At 53.7% G+C, this 16,751-nt stretch overlaps 2 long non-coding RNA genes across 2 annotated transcripts; both read right to left on the bottom strand.

Moving 5' to 3' along the window:
• Positions 1-3,591: 3,591 nt before the first annotated feature.
• On the bottom strand, positions 3,592-4,543 carry LOC135307548 (uncharacterized). The gene is made up of 2 exons (XR_010368284.1): positions 4,397-4,543; positions 3,592-3,866 (listed from the first exon to the last, which is right to left on the bottom strand). It is a non-coding gene; the product is annotated as an uncharacterized LOC135307548 (long non-coding RNA).
• Positions 4,544-9,216: 4,673 nt separating this feature from the next.
• Positions 9,217-14,485, bottom strand: LOC135307062 (uncharacterized). The gene is made up of 3 exons (XR_010367803.1): positions 13,816-14,485; positions 9,493-9,564; positions 9,217-9,290 (listed from the first exon to the last, which is right to left on the bottom strand). It is a non-coding gene; the product is annotated as an uncharacterized LOC135307062 (long non-coding RNA).
• Between the last annotated feature and the right edge of the window lie 2,266 nt (positions 14,486-16,751).

The following is a 16,751-nucleotide window of genomic DNA, read 5'->3' as shown; positions in this document are numbered from 1 at the left end:
TCATTGGTTAAGTAGCTATATTCACACATACATCTTAATTACTGATTGGTTGTCACACTATAAGCATCTTTAGCTAAGGTGTGCCAAATTAGGAGCTCCCACAACGTGCTTGGCGCATTTGGTTTCATCCTGGCACAATGCTCATTCTTCCTTGTTGTATTTGAGGACAGCACATGGTCTATCTTGTTCCTGTTTGAGGACGATACATGGTTTTCAGAGTAACTCTGTAATCTGCAGACCAGGGCTGTCCAATTCCCACAGGGGAATATCATGGCATTGTTCAGCCAAGAATCCTTCTACACCTTGGAATAAAAGGCAGTGCCCACTGCAAAGACATTTCCCTGTCCTGTGGGCTCCACAAACCACACATGAACATGGCACTTTTCCTGAGTGCTTCCCAAAGCTTCTCTGCAAGAAGCACTGGGGAAGTGCATGGGGTAAGAGTTCTGCAAGTGCCAGGCTCTTGTGCAGCAGAAAAGTCATAAAATATGAAAGATTCTAGCAACCCCAATAAATCCATCATTTATGGCTTGTAAATATTCCGGTGAATCTCAGTTACTTCAGGGCAAAAACAAACACAGGGCAAACTTGCCCAAGTATGGTTTCATCACAAGATTCCCGTTTGTCTGCTCCTGTCTGTGGGAGAAGACGAGATTACAAGCTGTCCAGCTGAAGAAGGAAAGGAGGATCTACACTTCCCTGTCATATTTTCCTACTGACAAAGGAATTAAGACCAAGAATTTGGGTAATGGAGGGATAAGACTGGAGTATGGATTAGGGTTTACATCCTAAGATACTTCATTTGCTGAAATAGAAGCACTTTTATTGTACATGGATCTCCTTGCTAAACCTCTTTGTCTACAAACTCCCTTCCTCCATGGCAGAACTGAACAAGCAACATATGTCAGAGCCTCAAGTTAAAAGCTCTGTGATGAGTTAGTTTTAATGGATCCATTACCATTCTGTGGGGTTGCTGTCATGAGGAGCTCAGGTGGCTTTTTGTTGAGATCAAAATCAATGAGCCATTTGTCCCAGCTCCACCTGTCCTGAGGCAGCACTGGCTCCACTGTGCCATTTCTAAATGAAAACAGAATCTCCTAAAGAAGCCAGGCCAAAATCACGGGGGAGTAGTCACGAAAAATAACTTAGGTCGTTTGCTGGGTATTGATCAAACAGCTACCAGCATCCCAAAGTCCAGGCTCCACTAAACAAGGCTCTTTGCTCTGTAATCAACCTTTCAATTGGTAGTGTTTCATACCCATGCAGAAGAACAAAAAGCCACTTCCACTGTAGAAACATGAGCTGCAGCTATGCAGTAAGTTGTGCTCAGTAGCTGACCTGCTGCTTTAGCTGTGAGGCAGGAGATACTGCCATAAAATTTCACAAGAAAATTTTCAAGTATCTAAAATATGCCGTGTTATGTTATTTTCTACCTCCAATATTGCCTGCACATAGCTTAAGGAAGAAAGGTATTTACCAGCCACCATAGATGAAAAAAATTAAAATGAAAAAAGGGCTTTTAAGGATATCAGAGTGATGGCCACCAGTCATTTTCCAGCTTTGTAGGATTTCAGCTGAAAGTCAATCTAAACAAGCCAGCATATGTCTAGCAAGAAGGAAATCACAGATCATCTCTGCTCCTACACCCAAGCTTTTCTATATCAAAGATGGATGGTATTCTTTTCCAGCTCTCAAGAGATGTGTCATAATTTACCAATAAACAAAATATCATGCATAGAAATATTTCATGGATTGTAGCAGTTCCTTTGAGGGGAGCTCCCCAGGGAGTCCCCGGAGGGCCCCCTGGGCTGTGAGTTCGCTGGCAGCAGCAGGCACGCAAGGAGACTCCACACGGCTTCTGAGGGTGCTGATTAGATGAGGGTTTCTTGGGGGTCCCAGCCCCGGGAGTAACATGGTTTCAGAGGGAGAAGGGGGAAAGGGAAAGAGAGGGGGAGAGAGGGCGAGCCTAGGGGAGAGATGGGCCATGAGAGAATCTGCTCTTCCTCGCACAGCTTAAGAGGGAAATTCAATATAGGTGCGAAATAAGGTTTGGGCAAATGGGATTGTAGATTCATGGGACTTCAGGGGAGGAACAGAGCTTGGAATAAACCATATATTTTCAAGAGCTACATTTTTGAGACAGAGCATACCATTTGAATAAAATGCAACACCACAATAGATTATTAAGATAGATAGTTGATAGATAGATAGATGATAGATAGATAGATAGATAGATAGATAGATAGATAGATAGACAGACAAGGCAGATAGAGATAGATGAATGCACTTGCCTGTATCACTTTGTATAGAAAGGGATGGGGAAGTGACAGGTTATTCTTTTCCACACATGGGAAACTATCTTTTTCCCAGAAAATTCAGCTTCCTTCTTCAGTGACCACCAGGGTATCTGAAGACCCCACCAAGAAGGCCCTGTGATGCCAATGGCCTGTGCATCCAGCAAGTCAAGAAAGTAAGGCCTGCCTCTTAATACTACAGTGGTGTTAAAGAGGTTTATTCTTGGTTTTTGGTACAAAGAGGAACAAACTGAAGCCACTTACTGTAAAATGCCGGCACAAGCACCAGTGCAAGTCACAGCCAAAGGAAGGATGAAGCCAAGGTGTCCCACAACCACTGCCCAATCTGCCAGAGATCCTCCTTCAACCGTGGCTGCATTGAAACCCCACTGACTGCCAAGAAGAAAAGCGCCCTACTGAGATCAGGCAAACTTAACCCTCTGGCAGGACACAAATTTAGAGGGAAAAAAATGTTAAAACCCCCACACCACCAGCCACACTTCCCAGTGAGAAGGGTTGGAACTCTCTGCCCCGCAGCACTTGCCCAGCAGGCAGGTTCCCAAAGGTGCTGGGAGCTAAGCTGTGCCCTGCGAGGGAACAGAGCCAGTCTCCCTTCAGTGGCAGAAGGCGCGGCCTCAGCTGTAGCCCCGGGTGCCTGCGGTGGCCCAGGGCACGGCCATGGCTGTCAATGTGTTGGGCTGCAGCACAGGGCAGGCCGGAGCTCAGCAGCCTCAGCAGAGCCCAGGGCCGTGGCCCTTCCCTGCCGGGGCCCGAGCCTGGCCCGGCCCGGCCTGAGCAGCCCGGACTGGCCCAGGGGATGGGCTGCGCCCACCTGCTCTGCCCACAGGCTGGGCCCAAGCCTTTGCAAGAGGCTTTCTCCCAGCTTGGCAAAACCTCGGCCAAGTGTCCCTGTGCTGTGCTGAGAAGAGTAAAAAACCCCCTCAAATTTAAACCTGCTGCCCAACGCATGAGGGATCCCTGCACCCCTTAGGAGAGGCCATCAATACTCCTTTGTGCCTCATGAGGGATCCCTGCACCCCTCAGCAGGGACACCAAAATATCCCTGTGTGCCTCTTCAGGTCCAGGCCCAGATGATCCCACAGAAGGAAATGTGCCCTCAGCCCAGGGACGCTCAGCATGGGCTCCCCCATCCCCTCGGGGCCCCGCCGCTGGGCACAGCAGCCCCTGCCTGGCTCCTGCCTGCCCACACCGTGGCCATCCATGGCTGCTCCTGGGCATGGAGCTCAGCCAGTGCTGGTGCCGGGTGGGCTTTGCTGCTGTTACCACACGGACATAATTGTGAAAACTTTATTCTTTTATTTGAATATGAAATATGGGCCAAGCCCTGCCCTGGCAGACAGGGGATGCCCATCTTCATTCCTGGCCGGGGAACAGGACCAGGAGGCTCAGGGGCAGAGGGTCGCGTTGAGGAGGGTGGGTTTTGGGACGGCCTCCTGACGCTGCTGCAGCCACGGCAGGGCAGATAGGGGCAGAAGTGGAGAGCTGGGATAAACTGTCAAGCTCCCGCTGCCTGTGTTCTTAGGCTCATCTGCTGACGATGCACAGGAGCACCTGTGCAGAGAGGAGGTGGGTGAGGCCCCAGCTGCCAGTGGCGCACAGGGACCCTCGTGCACAGCAGGGCCCAGAGCTGGCAAGGCTCCCCAGCACGGCTGGAGCTGCTGGCACAGCTGGGCCCAGCTGGACAGCTGCCCCTCAAGGCCCCGGCCAGCAGGGCACGGCTCTGGGCAGGGTCCCTGGCCAGGAGCGGGCCCCAGAGCACCTCTGCCTTTCAAGGGCAACCTTGGCCCTGCTCTTTCTCTTCCCCACCTCCCTCTGCCTCTGCCCCGAGCCCCTGGGGCTGCTCTTGGCCAGGCAGCCTCAGTGGGAGCCAGCACTGGCTGCAGCCCCAGCGGGGCCCCCAGGACAAGGCCCAGCAATTGAGAGGCCAATGGAAGCACTGCGCAGCAGCAGAACCCTCAGCAGAGTTATTTGGACAATCATGGACTGGCCACAACTCCATTGCAGCCTCCCTGAGAATGTTTCCTGTCTGTATTAGATTTTCATAAGAAGCAGTTTCACAGAAAGATGAAGAAAACACTCACCATTTTCTCTTCCAATAATAATTAATGTAGACACAGCATAAGATGAAGGTGAATTCCAAAAAAAGCACGCCTGCCATTAACCTGGCCCAGCAGGCTGCTCCCTTACAGAAGCCCCTTCCGAGGCCCTTCTGGGCATCGGGAACAGGTCTTGTGGTGCCGGCTGCATCTGTGGGAGCAATGGGGAGCGTGAGCCCTTGCTGTGCTGCACTGCTGAGCTGGCAGCACGGTGGATACGGGCAGGACGTTCTCTGTTTCCCCCAGAGCTGGGGCCTGCAGGCACCTTGCCGGCCCTTGGCACAGGCTGTGCCAGCCAACAAAGCCCAGCAGGCCGGGAGGAGAGCCCGGGGGCAGCGCAGCTGCTTGGGCAGTGGCTGCTGCCAGGGACACGGGCCAAAGCCATCCCTGAGCAGCCACTGCCAGCCCTGGCCCTCCCTGCCCCGTGACAGCTCCCCCAGCCCCAGGGGACAGGCTCAGGCCCTGTCAGGACCCAGCGCAGCCCCTGCCCAGTCGGGAGCCAGGGCTGGCTCTGGCCCTGGGCTGGCGGCAGGGCTCCCGCTCAGGGCTGCTCCTGTGCCTTGGGCCTCTGGGCACTCAGGGCCAGCTCTGCAGCAGCTGCAGCGCCAGGGACCTTGCTGCACCAGTCCCGTTTCCCCGGGGCTCTGAACCAGCTCCAGAGGCCTGGAAGCCGAGGCGCCTCCAGCTTTGGCTGCTGCCGGGCTGGGCAAGGGCAGGCCCTGGGGGAAGAGCTGCTGCCACACAGCCCCGGCCAGGGCTGAGCCCGGCACAGCAATTACCTGCTGTGCACGTGCCTGTGTCTGGCATCGCCTTCCTTCCTGCAGCAGGGGCTGTCCATGGGGAAATGCTTCCTCCAGGATGTGCCTCCTTCTGCCCAGATGTTTGGTCCACCACTTCAGACAGGAAAAAGGACAGTTGGATTAGATGGAAGAGTTCCTGATTTGGCTGCCAGCATTTTCAGGATGTCATGTGCGTTAAACATGGGGATACGTTTCAGAAAACGTCTTGGCTTTCATGGCAGGGACAGGGCTCTCCTGTTTCCAAAGAGCTGCCATGCCTGAGCCACAGGAGCAGGGAGGGGATGGCACAGGGCGAGGGCACACACGTGCATGGTTCTGTGCTGGCACCTGCAGCGATGCCCCCCTGGCCCAGCTTTGGGCTCTGAGCTGGCAGCTCTCCCAGGGGGAAAGGCCTTGACCTACCCTCAGCATCTCCCAGAGCCTCAGTCCTGGATGTGGCTTGGGAAGCTGCACCACCTTCACCAGCAGGTTCAGCTGCAAAGAAAGGCAGGACAGAAGAGCTGCTGTGGCACTGCAGGAGATCCTCAGGCTGCCCACAAGTCTCAGCCCCGGGGCACAGCCCTGGGCCCGGCCCCTTCCCTCTCTGCTCTTCTCTGTGGCTGCACAGAGCACACGGAAGGACACACTGGCATTGCACACGGGAGGAAGATGGACAGCTAAATTCTCCTTCCTCCCACTAACAGTGATCCTGTGGGATCCCTCAGGTCTCCAGAAGGGAGCAGAGCAAATTTTCCATATTCCATCAACGTTTAGAGGAACTTAAGTGAAAGGGCAAATGTATGAGCTCTTGCCACCTGGTCACTGTGTATTCTCTCAGGAAAGGTACATTGAGCACTTGCCTCCAGGATTTCCTATGAGTCTCAAGCCATAATCCAGCAGTTTTCCCAGATAATCCATGTCTTGATCCCAACCTAGAAGTTTGCAAAGATCAGAACCATTTCCATGATGTGCTGGGATCCCCTTCTGCCTCAGGGAACTGGGCACTGCATGTAGGTCAGCTAAGGCCATGGGACACAGATGTGAATGGACAAGGCCAAAGCTGCTCAGGGGCCTGGGGAGCTCTGGGCAGGCTCATGGTCAATCCCTATCCTCTTTGCAGGGCCTGTGCAACATCCCTGGAGAGGTGCCTGGAGCAGCCCAGGGCCCGTGGGGGTTCTCTTAGTCGCACAAGGAAAATCCTCCTTGAATCCCTGGGGAGAACTGCAGCAGGCAGTGCTGCAAGTATCCCTCACAAACTCCCTCCTGCCTGTCCTCCCAGCCGCCCGTCCTCCATCTGCTGGGACAGCTCCCACAGCCCAAGGGGACCCAGCCAGGCCCACTAAGGACACACTGGAGTCTTGCTCTGCCCCTCTGTCCTTTCCCCACCATGGGCACCCCGTGCAGTCACTCCCAGGTTTCGGGACATGTCTCCCACACAGGGACCCCAGCAGGACTGCTCAGTACCCGAGTGCCCTGAGCCTGCTCGGGATAATTCCCCTGGGTTGTGCCCTCACTTCCAGGCAGCAGAGACAGCAGCTCAAGCCTCAGCATGGCTCAGGCCCAGAGGCACAGCAATTACCTCCTATGACTGTGCCTGGCATCGCCTCCAGTCCTACAGCAGAGGCTGTCATGGAGCCACTGCTTCCTTCGGGAAACGCCGCCTTCTGCCCAGCCTCTCCATCCACTTCTGGAGAAAGCAAGAGGGATGGCTGGATCAGGTGGGGCTGTTCCCCATTGGGGAGGTGGCATCTTCAGCAGCCAGTACTTGTGGAAGTCATGGTTAAGGATCAGGAATCCACACAATTTTCTGGGTAGGCCAGGGTCCACTTTCATGATAACACCCGCCCTTAGTGATCATCCTGGAGACTATGAAATTTCAGGGGATCTCAGGCCCGTGGTGCAGTTTGGGGTGCCTGTCAGCTGACGCCAAATGCCTTCTTGCAGAGACTGGGCACAAGCTGCAGCCAGGCCAAGCTGGGAAGCAGCCCTGCAGGGCATGAAAGCAGCAGCAGGGCAGAGAGGCTGCCATGGATCCCTTCCCGCTGTGCCGGGCACGGTGTGTCCAGATGTGCAGTCAAAGGCCCTGGCTGCTGAGTCCCAGGGGAAGCATGAGGGAAATGCACCCACCTTGTTCGGTTTGCAGTATTTCTTTCACCATTTGTCCCGTGATTTTGAGTGGCTCATGGGGTTTCTTGTGACCGGTAGCTTTGTTCTTTCGCCTCGGAGGACCTTAGAGCACCAGAGTTCCATTTCCCAGGAACAGATCCCACAAAAGCAGGGCTCAGCCTGTGGGGTCAGCAGGGACACACTACTCACGCCTGCCATGGGAGCTGGGCTTGCGTGCAACATCCACCAAAGGACCTGGGAAAGTCCTCCCTGCAGACACACCTGTAACACAACAGCCACAGAAGCTTCTGCCATCTCTGCTGATCTGCACGGGCACCACTGAGCCGCAGGAGCTGTGAGGGGATGGCGCAGGGCGAGGGCACACACGTGCATGGATCTGTGCTGGCACCTGCAGCACTGTCAGGATATTGTTAAGAAAGGCACAGGGACAACTTGCCTCCAGCATTCTTCAAGAGCCTTAAGCCATCATCCAGCAGGGCATCCAAATAATGCAATTTGCCATCCCGATCTAGAAGGGAGCACAGATCAGAACCATTTCCCTGGTGTCTTGGGGCCCCCTCTGCCTCAGACAACAGGGCATTGCAAGTGGGTTGCATAAGGTTGTGGGAGCCAGATGTGAATGGATGTGGCCAAAGCTGCACAGGGGCCTCGGGAGCTCTGGGCAGGCTCCTGGCCAATCCCCATCCTCTTTGCAGGCCCTGTGTAACATCCCTGGCGAGGTGGCTGGAGCAGCCCGGGGTGCATTTGGGCTCTCCCACTCCCAGAGCTAAAACTCTTCCTAAAGCACTAGTGAAAAAATGCAGCAGGCACTGCCACAATCATCCCTCCCTCCCTCTGCCCTCTCTCCCTCCCTTCCTAATTTCTTCTCTCCCTCTATTCCTCTTCCCCCTGAAATTCCTCCCTGAATGGAAAGGACATAACCAGGCCCCTCAGGACACACTGGAGCTTTCCTGTCCTGCTCTGTCAATTCCCCACCATGGGAATGCAGTCGCTCCCAGGTTTCAGGATCTGCCTCCCACGCAGGGACCCCAGCAGGACTGCTCAGTACCGAGTGCCCTGAGCCTGCTTGGGATAATTCCCCTGGGCTGTGCCAGTCTTGTCTGGGCTTTGCCCGCACTGCCAGGCAGCAGAGGGGGCAGCTCAAACTCTAGCAGGTCTCAAGTCCAGAGGCACTGCAATTACCTCCTGGTCCTGTGCCTGGCATCCCCTCTCTTCCTGCGGCAGAGGCTGGCATGGAGCCACTGCTTCCTTCGGGAAACGCCGCCCTCTGTACAGCCTCACCATCCACTTGTGGAGAAAGGAAAAGCAACAGCTCATCAGGTAAGACCGATTCCCACTGGAGAGGCGGCATCTTCAAGAGGCAATTCTTGTCAAAGACATAAACATCCTAGGAAGGACAGGGCCCACTTTCATCACAACACCCGCCATTAGTGATCAGCCTGGTGACTGCAAAATCGCAGGGGATCTCAGGGTGGGCATGGCCTGTGGTGCAGTTTGGGCTGCCTGTCAGCTGATGCCAAATGCCTTCCTGCAGAGGCTGGGCAGAAGCTGCAGCCAGGCCAGGCTGGGAAGCAGCCCTGCAGGGCGTGAAAGCAGCAGCAGGGCAGATAGGCTGCCATGGATCCCTTCCCACTGTGCCAGGCACGGCGTGTCCAGATGTGCAGCCAAAACCCCGGCTGCTGAGTCCCAGGGGAAGCATGAGGGAAATGTATCCACCATGGCATCATTCCAGATCACTCGGCATCTTCTCCATGTGTTTGGATGCCTCCAGGGACTTACTGTTCCTTCTGGGTTTGTTCTCCATTCTCAGGGGACCTTAAGAGGAATATTTCTATTTCCTCGGAACAGATCCCACAAAAGCAGGGATCAGCCTGTGGGGTCAGCAGGGACACACTACTCACCCCTGCGATGGGAGGCAGGCTTCTCTGTAGGAATCAGCAAAGGAGCTGGAGAAGTCCTCCCAGGAGACACACCTGTAACACAACAGCCACAGAAGCTTCTGCCATCTCTGCTGATCTGCACGGGCACCACTGAGCCGCAGCAGCGGTGAGGGGATGGCGCAGGGCGAGGGCACACACGTGCATGGTTCTGTGCTGGCACCTGCAGCGATGCCTCCCTGGCCCAGCTTTGGGCTCTGAGCTGGCAGCTCTCCCAGGGGGAAAGGCCTTGACCTACCCTCAGCATCTCCCAGAGCCTCAGTCCTGGATGTGGCTTGGGAAGCTGCACCACCTTCACCAGCAGGTTCAGCTGCAAAGAAAGGCAGGACAGAAGAGCTCCTGTGGCACTGCAGGAGATCCTCAGGCTGCTCACAAGGCACAGCCCCGCGGCACAGCCCTGGGCCCGGCCCCTTCCCTCTCTGCTCTTCTCTGTGGCTGCACAGAGCACACGGAAGGACACACTGGCATTGCACACGGGAGGAAGACTGGCAACTAAATGCTCCTTCCTCCCACTGACAGCGATCCTGTGGGATCCCTCAGGGCTCCAGAAGGGAGCAGAGCAAATTTTTCAGCCTTTCAACCCTGACAGAACCTTGAGGAAAGGGGCATGAATGAGCTCTTGCCACATTGACACTGATTATTCTATCAGATAAAACAGATATTCAGAACTTGCCTCCAGCATTTTCCAAGATCTTTAAAGTGTCATTCACCTGTACTTGCAAATAATTTATGTTGCCATCCAAATCTAGAGGGAGCAGAGATCATAACTATTTCCATGCTGAGTTTCATCCCCTTCTGCCTCAGGGAGCTGGGTACAGGAAATGGGAAAGGAAAGGCCATGGGAGCCAGTTGTGAATGGACATGGCCAAAGCTGCACAGGGGCCTGGGGAGCTCTGGGCAGGCTCCTGGCCACTCTCCACCCTCTTTCCCTGCCCTGTGTAACATTCTGGGAGAGGAAAGGGAAATGGGGCTGCCCAGGGCCCCTTGGGACACTCTCCCTCCCACAGAGGAAACCCTCCCTAAAGCCCTGGGCAAAACCATCCCCAGCGCTTCCCAGGGAGCAGGGAGCACTGTGCCGGGAAAGGGCAGCCAGGCTGCCGGCTCACCTGCTCCCCGCGCTTGCAGCGGAGCAGCCTGGGCAGCCCTGGCAGGCAGGGCCACGGCCAGGAGCAGCAGGAGGAAGAGGCGCAGAGCAAAGGCCATGGTGCCTTGTCCTCCGCCAGTCCCGCAGCTCTTGCTGCCACCGCTGTCCCGACACCGCTGTCCCAACGTCAGCACCGCTGCTGCCACCGCCGCTGCTGCCGCAACAGTTGTGCTCAGGGACTGACTGCTGGCTCCTTGTGCTGCTGTGCAACCACGGGGCTCTGGCACCTCTGGCACCTCTGTGACCTCAGGGCCTGCTGAGAGCTCAGCCTGCTGTGACCCCAGAGCCCTTCTGTGACCTCATGGCCTTAGCTGTACCCCCAGAGTGTGCGCCCATCTCTATGAATGCACTGCCCTGATTGTAAATGTTTTGCTTCATCAAAGGGCCATTCACAAAACTTTTTTTTCGCCTACTGACATTGCAGGTCAGGCTGTGTCCCTGGAGATGCTCAGTATTCATACAGAATTCACAGAATGACCAGGTTGGAAGAGACCGTCAAGATCATCCAGTCTAACACATGTCCCAACACCACAACTAAACCATGGCACCAAGTGCCACATTCAGTCTTTTTTAAACCCATCCAGGGATGGTGTCTCCACCACCTCCCCTGGCAGGCCATTCCAGAATTTTATCACTCTTTCTGTGGAAAATATTTTCATGATATCCAACCTACATTTCCCTTGATGCAGCTTGAGACTGTGTCCTCTGGTTCTGTCAGTGCTGCCTGGAGAAAGAAACCAACCCCACCTGACTACAACTACCCTTCAGGGAGCTGTGGAGTGATAAGGTCACTTCGGAGTCTCCTTTTCTCCAGGGTAAACACCCCCAGCTCCCTTAGTCATTCCTCACCAGGGCTTGTGCTCCCAGCCGCTCACCATCCCCCTTGCCCCCTCTGGATGTGCTCGAGCGACTCAATGTCCTTCCCAAACTGATGGCCCAGAACTGGACACAGCACTTGAGGTGCGGCCTCACCAGTGCCAAGTACAGGGACAGAATGACCTCCCTGCTCCTGCTGGCCACAGTGTTCCTGACACAGGCCAGGAGCCATTGGCCTCCTTGGCCACCAGGCCACACTGCTGGCTCATGTTCAGCTGGCTGTGACCAGTGCCCCCAGCTCCCTTTCTGCCTGGCCACTGTCCAGCCACACTATCCCCAGCCTAGAACACTGCAGGTGCTTCTTGTGGCCAAAGTGCAGGACGGGGCACTTGCACCTACTGAGCTTCATCCCACTGGACTCTGCCCATCCCTCCAACCATTCCAGGTCTGCCTGCAGAGCCCTCCTACCTTCCAACAGATCAACACACTCTCCCAGCTTAGTGTTGTCTGCAGATTTGCTAATGAAACACTCAATCCCCTCATCCATGTTGTCAATAAAACCATTGACCAGAGCTGGCCCCAGCACAGAGCCCGCAGGGACACCACTGGTGACTGGCTGCCAGCTGGGTGCAGCACCGTTCACCAGCCCTCTCTGGGCCAGCCATCCAGCCAGTTCTGAGCCCAGCAAAGAGTGTTCCTCTCCAAGCCCTGGGCTGCAGCTTTTCCAGGAGCGTGCTGTGGAAGACAGTGTAAAGGCCTTTCTGCAGTCCAAATAGACACATCCACAGCCTTTCCTGCATCCATCAGGCAGGTCACTTGCTCATAAAAGGAGATCAGGTTGGTCGGACACGACCTACCCCTCCTGAACCCCTGCTGGCTGGGTCTGATACCCTGGCCATCCTGTAAGTGCTGTGTGATGACACTCAGTATAAACTGTTCCATCACCTCAGTGGGTACTGAGGTCAGACTGACTGGCCTATGATTACCAGGATCCTCCTTCCCACCCTTGTTGTACATGGGCGTCACATTGGGCAGCTTCCAGTCACCTGGAACCTCACCAGTGAGCCAGGATTGCTGATAAATGATGGAGAGCGGCTTCAGCAGCTCATCTGCCAGCTCCCTCATCACCCTGGGGTGGATCCCATCTGGCCCCATAGATTTAGGAACATCCAAGCAGCTCAGCAGTTCTCTGGCTGCCTCCTCTTGGCTAACAGGGCCCATTCTGCTCCCTGACACCATCTACCAGCCCAGCAGGACACTTGTCCTGAGGACAAGTCGTCTTCCTACTAAAGACTGAGGCAAAGAAGGTGTTCAACGCCTCTGCCTTGTCCTCATCTGCAGTTCCTAAGTTCCCTCCCACATCTAATAAAGAACAAAGGTTGGTCTTACCCTTCCTTTTCCCGTTGATATATTTGTAAATACATTTTTTTATTATCCCTTTACAGAAGTCACCATTTTAAGTTCAAACTAAGCTTTGGCCTCCCTAATTTTTTTTCCTACGTGCTCTAGCAGCTCCTCTAAATAATTCCTGAGAGACTTGACCATTTTGCCAAAGATGATACGTCCTCTTTTTATTCCTAAATTCCTCCAAAACCTCCTTGCCCATCCAGGCTGGGTGTTTGCCTCATTGACTCATCTTTCGGCAGCCAGGGACAGACTGTTCCTGTGCCCTCAAGATCTCTGTTTTGAAGCATGCCCACCTTTCCTGGACTCCTTGGTTTTTAAGGGCTGCTTGCCAAGGAACTCTCTGAAGAAGTCTCCTAAACAGGCCAAAGTCTGCCCTCTGAAAGTCATGTGTAAAAGTCTTATTGATCTTCCTCCTGTTTTCACAAAATACCAAGAATTCTTGATACATTGGTGTTCCCCTGTCTGAGACATAACATAAGACAGACCACTCGTGTTTCCTCAGAAAAACAGCCTTGTTTATTGTCCGGAGTGTTCTTTTATAGCCCACTCAAATCTCCTGGGCCGAGACAGCTCATTGGTCTATCTGTGTGGCCCCAGACTCTGAACCAAGGCAATGTCTGCATCCTAGGAGAGTTCCCTTTGGATGTGAGCTTCTGTCAGTCAAACACAGAGGCTAGTTCATGGAGCTGAGCTGGACTGCTTCTTAGAACTTGATTAATGCTGACTACAGATCAGCTTGCAATGCAACAAATTCTATCATTTCATGATCACTGTGCCCCAAGCGGCCTCCAGCCACCACATGTCCCCCCAGCCCACCTCTATCTGCAAACAGCAGATCTAACATAGTCCCTCCCCTGCTGGGCTCACCCACCTGCTGCAACCAACAGTTGTCCTCCACACACTCTACAAATTTCCTGGGCTGTTTTTTTTCTGTTGTATTAAGTTCCCAGCAGATGTCTGGCAAGTTGAAGTCGCCTACAAGAACAAGGGCTGATGATCCTGAAACATCCTCTAGCTGTTCATAGAATGAGTTGTCCACCACTTCTTCCTGGTTGGGTGGATGATAACAGACTCCCAGTAGGATGTCAGCCTTGTTGGCCTTCCCCCTAATTCTCACCCATAGGCATTCCACCTCATCATCATTAGTTTCAATATCCATGGTGTCCAAAGCCTCCCAAATATAAAGAGCCACACCTTCACCTCTTCTCCCTTTCCTGTCTCTCCTGAAGAGCTTGTAGCCATCCAGTGTAGTGCTCCAGCCATGTGAGGCATCCCACCACGTTTCTGTGATGGCAATGACATCACAGCTCTGCTGCTGGACCATGGCCTCCAGCTCTTGCTGTTTGTTACCCATGCTGTGTGCACTGCTATCCATGCACCTCAGCTGGGCTGCTGATTTCATCCCTAACTCAGGCTTACCACCCTTGGGCCTGCTTCCAGACAGCCCAGCTGCATCCCGTTCCCTCTTCAAACCTACTTTAAAGCCCTCTCAACAAGTTCTGCAAGCTCATCAGCTAAAAACCTTCTGCCCTTAACAGAGAGATGGAGCCCATCTGGTTCCAGCAGGCCAGGTGCCATCAAAGCTGCACCATGATCAAAGAATCCAAAATTCTGCCAATGACACCAGCCCTTGAGCCACTTGTTGCTGATATGAGCTCTCCTATTGCTTTCACCATTTTTCTCAGCCACCAAAGGGACTGAGGAAAAGACTACCTGTGTCCCTGTCCTATCAACCACTTGTCCCTGTGCCCTGAAGTCCCTTTCAATGGTCCTGACACTCCTCTTCTCAATCTCATCACTGCCAGCCTGGAGTTTCAACAGTGGATAATAATCAGAGGACTGAATCAGCCCAGGAAGTCCCTCAGGAATATCCTGCACCTGGGCCCCAGGGAGGCAGCAGAGCTCTCTGTGGGGTGGGTCCCCTTGACATGGGGCCCTCTGTTCCCCTCAGAAGGGAATCACCCACCACGATTACCATTCTTTCCTTTTTGATGTTAGACATGGCAATCCATGTTACAGATTAATCATAATTGGGAGGCTCTCTGGGCAGATAATTTTCTTCTTAATCATTTGGCTGACTCTCTAGATCCAGGGGCTCATACCTATTCTGAAGTGGCCCCTGGCTAGGGGACGGGGGTCGGGAGGAATTTTTATCATAACCTCCCCGTGCAGGGACCATTTCCACTCCCCTTCATCTACCAGGTGTCCTTCTCTTGCCTGACAGTGTGCGGCATAGGAGTCCTGTGACTCTTGCTGGGCCTCCCGTAAGGATGGAAGGACTGAACTCCACCAATCTATTTCCCTTTCACTTTCCCTGATACTCCTTAAACTTCCTCCCTAAGCTCGGCCACCAGTGAAAGGAGATCATTCACCTGTTCACACCGCAGGCAGCTTTTCCCCTCACTGCCCCCTGAAACCACTGCTAAGCTCAAACACTCTGCACAGGAATGGGTCAGGACAGACACATCCTTTTTGGAGGGTTCCATCTAGTTACTTGTACTAACTACAGCTTTCGATTGCGTAAAAACCACTACTGCCAGAAATACCAAAACCAAGCAACCAACAGAAACACTGCAAACAACACACAGTAAAACTTCCTAACAAGAAAACCTGCAACCCTGCCTGCTTGCCCTGCCTGTGCACACTGCCTCGTGAATTGTCCCTCAGAAACATGCCATGGCCCTGTTTGCCCACTCCTGTTTGCCGCAAACCCTAGAGGCCTCTTTTAATCCGCCTGCTGACCAAGGAGGGAGGAAGCTGCAGCCCATCCCTGCGTAACTCACAGGCTCTTGATGGCTTCCCTCTTTTCCTGGGCGTGCCACTGGAGGAGGTCCAGGCCCAGATGGTCCCAGGCAAGGAAATGTCCCTCAGCCCAGGGACGCTCAGCATGGGCTGCCCCATCCTCCCCGGGGACCTGCCACTGGACACAGCATCCCCTGCCTGGCTCCTGCCTGCCCACACCGTGGCCATCCCCAGCTGCCCCTGGGCACGGAGCTCAGCCAGTGCTGATCCTGGCTGGGCTTTGCTGCTGCTACCACCCGCACACTGGGGTGACAGCTCCATCTCTTTACTGCAAGAGAAGAGCTGGGCCAAGCCCTGCCCACCTTCAGTAGGGGCCAGAGAGCAGCGCCAGTGCTTTCAAGGGGAGAGTACCTTGTGTGGCTGGAGGCAGCATCTGCATGGCAACAAGCTGTTAAAGCAGCTGGCACAGGGACATCGGGCATGGGCATGGAGATGTGTGATGCAATTAGAGGTCCAGTTCTCCCTTAGGTGTTTGGTGGGACATATGAAGGGGGAAAGATACAACTGTGAAAGAGGCCATGGCAAGAGACACAGTGAACAGAGGCTCTGCTATACCTATCATGCACTGCTTGTGCCCATCCTGCAAGCAGAATATCATTGGGATTCATCAAAGTGTAATCAGGGCACGTGTTCCTGTCTTGCTTTGAACCTCTACAAGATCCATGGGGAGAGTGAGCCCATGCTGTGCTGCACTGCTGAGCTGGCAGCACGGTGGATACGGGCAGGATGTCCTCTGTTTCCCCCAGAGCTGGGGCCTGCAGGCACCTTGCCGGCCCTTGGCACAGGCTGTGCCAGCCAGCAAAGCCCAGCAGGCCGGGAGGAGAGCCCGGGGCCAGCAGGAAGCTGAGAGAAGCCCCTGCTCTGGAACTGAGGCAGTTCTTGCACAAGCAAACAAAGATGGTGACTTGAAAAGATTCCCACTGTGCTCAAAGTTTGCCTCTGAAGACTAAGAGTTGAGCTGGTCAAGAATCCCTGGAAATATCTGGGAAATGGTTTTACGTCACTTGGTTGTGACTAGGTACAAAGTTCCCGTGGGAAAAGATCTTTGCCTCTGCAGCTGGCTGGGTGTCTTAGGGTGTCTTAGTTCTTCACAGAGTAAAGATTACCACAGAAATGCCATTTTATTTTTTATTGTATAAGTGTAAAAAACTTTCCAGAACTGTAAAACTGCTTTAAAAATACAAATGTATTCTGGAAAAAGGGATGAATATTTTGGAGATATGTCTCTACAAAAAATATTTCTAAATATTTCTAAAAATTAAAAGTGAATTAAAAATAGGTTTGCCTTTTCAGGATTCTAATACTATTTTGTAAAGTCCTTAACTACT

The sequence above is a fragment of the Passer domesticus genome, chromosome 9 (assembly GCF_036417665.1).
Source record: "Passer domesticus isolate bPasDom1 chromosome 9, bPasDom1.hap1, whole genome shotgun sequence".
Classification (NCBI taxonomy): domain Eukaryota; kingdom Metazoa; phylum Chordata; class Aves; order Passeriformes; family Passeridae; genus Passer; species Passer domesticus.
The sequence above is the reverse complement of the archived record's forward strand: the minus strand, read 5'-3'. Positions and strand labels throughout refer to the sequence as shown.